Below are 3,841 nucleotides of genomic sequence, written 5' to 3'. Positions count from 1 at the left end.
AAAAAATTATAAATAAATTTGCTTATGTGTTTTATGTTTCATAAGAGATTTGATACATCAGGCTTTTATGGTCCATAAATTATGATGTGGTGAGAATATGGAACTCAGGGTTATTTAGGCTATATGGCCAAAAAGTAAGATAAAATTCTGATAGCTGGTTGTGTAAATCAATGAGATTTTATAACAGTATAACAGGCTACTTAAGATTACAACAGACTAAAATGCATAGAAATACATAAATAATATCCCAATAATATGTCTGAGAGAGAATTTAAATGCTTAAATTTATGATCATAGATATGTAGTTTTTCTTGTGTTCATCTGTAGTTTTTACATTTACATCACATTTGATACTCAGGATTGATTTCTCTAAAAAATTATGTATGATCAAGTAAACTTAAGCTTCAGTTCAGTTTATAAAAATCATTAAATATTTCACAGCGAAAAAACGTGTTCCACGACTTGAAGGGGACATTTTTACAATTATACCAAAAGGCCTTTTACTTGGTAAAAAAGGGTAAACTATCAAGAGCGGAAGGCATGTAAAAAACTATACAAAAGGTTTTTCAGCAAAATTTTGGTCATATTGGAAAAATGGGCCACACTTTAGATTAGGGTCCAATTCTCACTATTTACTAACTATAAACTATGACTTTTGCCTCAATAAACTACTAACTGATGCTTATTAATACTTAGCAAGGTAGTTGTTAAGTTTAGGTATTGGGTAAGGTAAGATTAAGGGATGTAGAATATGGTCATGCAGAATGAGGCATTAATATGTGCTTTATAAGTATAAACAGCCAATATCCTATTTAAGCTAATAAGCTAGTTAATAGTGAGAATTGGACCCTAAACTAAAGTGTTACCAAAAAATGTTGATCAAATTGATAAAAATATACCTATATATGAGCTGTGAGCATAGAAATGATGGAAAACCAAACTAATCATGTATTTTTTTGCTATTAATGAGGGTACTCTATAAAATGTAATAGCACTCAACCATGCACTCAACAAAGAGAGACATCTGTGCTTATTTTACTGTAGCAAGTGTGCTGCAACCCCCCAGACCTACACTATCATGCAATTAAAGCAAGGCTAAATTTACCTAATACTAAAGCAGAAGCACAAACTCCTCCAACACAGCCATCATGGGTCCACCCTGCCCTGCTCTGAATACAAATAAATACTACAAGAGTGAAATTGAATTTAAATGTGAAAGTGGTATTTCACATCATCCAATAATTTACTGATTGTTAGTGGCCAAGAAGAGACCTGCAGCAGCACAAATATGACAATACATTTAGGTCCGAATCTGGACCTAATCTGGACCAATGAGGTCCATCACAAGGTAGCCTACATTTATAAAATGGTTACCACACAATACGAATATTAAAAATATTAAAAGGCAAAAATATGTATTAGGCCTATGCTACTTTTTACAATAGAAATAATTAAATGCCATCCTTCCCGTAGAAATATAGCCTAGTCCTTGACTGTAAACAGCAACAGAAAATTCCTGTGACATCCTGAAAAGACGCGACATATGAACCCTAAAGCATAATTTTTTAAAGTATAAATCGATTAAAAAACAGTACCATACCTGAAACAGAAAACTTTCAAATAATAAAAGTTCTGTAACTGCGGGCTTCCACCACACACGTCTATGTCCGTCTATTTGAAACACATAACAACCAGCACTAGGGGTCACTCATACTTCATTAAATTGCCAACCGAAATACATCTGTCTACAGTTTTTGACAGACATATTTATGCGAACACATAATGATTTTATACTGTACAAAGTATAACATACTTATGCAAATAATACAATATTCGAATAAAAAAAATGCTGCTAAGGGTGGGGTGTTGCTGGAAAACTGTCAAGGAACAGATGTAAGTCTGCTGTGTATGTATAGGCTACATCTTATCTTGTTAATTGAGTTGATTACCGAATGTGCTCCTCTTGTGTTAATTAGGTTAATTATCTGAATGTGCTCCACCTGAAATTTGTTAATAAAACATCATATAGTTAAACAAAACACTGTTATTGACCAGTAAGCATCAAATACCGGAATTATTAATTTTATAAGAGGTATTTTTTTATACTAGCAAAACATACTGTGAAGGAGGACAACAAAAACAACAACAGTAAAAATCTTTTGTTTTGCTGTTAAAGGAGAACTCCGGTCAATTTTAACATTGAGCTCATTTTTTTTTTTTTTACATTTGGAGTGCTGTCAATACAGAGAACAACGACAAAAATCGGTGTTGCCTACACCGAGTTATTCTATTTTTAAAATTTGCACCCTGTTGACTTCAATGGGGCAAGTACTAAACCTGCTTTTAGCCTCTTAACATCCTTCATGTGTCATTACAAGTGCACAGAAAATGTGAGTGATTCCTTCTGAGTGGACACGAGTGAATCTGACTGCAGTAGATGTGAAAGATATGTATAAAAATGATGTTATTTAAGCCAGCGCAAATACCTGTGTTTACATCCTGTTTTCGGTTTAAGTCCAAAGTAATCAATTGCCGAGTTCACGCGCGTGATCATAGGTAACTAAACCTATGCATGTGAACGTACTCGGTTACTAACGTAACCTCGGTTCTCTCTAGAAGAGGGAACGAGTACTGCGTTTTATCAAAACGCTACGGGAAAAGTCTCTTTTCACGAAACACTGAAGCAAAAATTATCCTTTAATTTTCATATATGTAAAACGCGTTGCGGCAGCAGCAGACAGCTATGGCGAGACGGCTTGTTCGCTCATTGGCTGCTCTGCGGCAACTGCTTAAGCCTATCGAGCGAGGCCTGAGATGACATCAGGCCAATGAGGGCGCTTCGCGCCCTCCTCGCCACTTCCCGCCGAAACGGGCGTGGCTTACCCCTATAAAAGGAGCTCGAGAAGGCTGACTCACTTGATTTTGATCGCCGAAGCGAACCAGAGTGAACCGTACGCACGGCAGAGAACGCAGTACTCGTTCCCTCTTCTAGAGAGAACCGAGGTTACGTTAGTAACCGAGTACGTTCTCTTACGAGAGTCCTCTCGTACTGCGTTTTATCAAAACGCTACGGGAACCCCTTGCAAAACGCCGTGCGTGCTGGGATAAAAACACTGATCACCGGAAGCTATTTCAGGCATACAGTGCATAATCACCAGATTGACTCACACAGAGTCAGGGAATAAGGGTGGGAGCCTTGATTCCCTAAATTGTAGCGTCGTAGAATAGACATATCCACAGACGCAAGTATAACATCACATAGACAGGGTAGGGAGCCTGAACTAATGTGGAAATGTGGGTCTTACACAGTTCTGCCCAAGATAGTCGGTAGCGCATAGCGCGTGAGTTTCAGCGGTCTGACTGGACGGCTGAACGGATTACACCGACAAAAGCTTAGCCTGCAAGGCGGGAACCTCTAGGTTATAAAACCTCATAAATGTAGACGGCGAGGCCCAGCCCGCCGCCGTACATATATCCTGTAGGGAAATCCCGCTGGACCAAGCCCACGAAGAAGCCACGCTTCTCGTGGAGTGCGCTCTGACTCCCAACGGGCATGGAATGCCTTTGGCAGTATAAGCCAGCGCTATGGCGTCAACTATCCATCTGGATAGACTTTGTTTCGAAACAGCCATTCCTTTGGAACGTCCACTGAACGAGACAAAGAGCTGCTCTGTCTGTCTGAAGACAGCAGAGCGGGACATATAAGCTCTTAAAGCCCTAACAGGGCAAAGAAAACTCGAGTCCCCTTCCTCACTTGATGCCGGCAGGGCAGCCAGGGAAATGACCTGAGCCCGAAAAGGCGTGTTGAGGGATTTCGGCACATAGCCGTGCTTAGGTTTGA

This window comes from Scardinius erythrophthalmus (assembly GCF_964197995.2).
Source record: "Scardinius erythrophthalmus genome assembly, chromosome: 22".
NCBI lineage: Eukaryota > Metazoa > Chordata > Actinopteri > Cypriniformes > Leuciscidae > Scardinius > Scardinius erythrophthalmus.
This window is presented reverse-complemented; position numbering follows the sequence as displayed.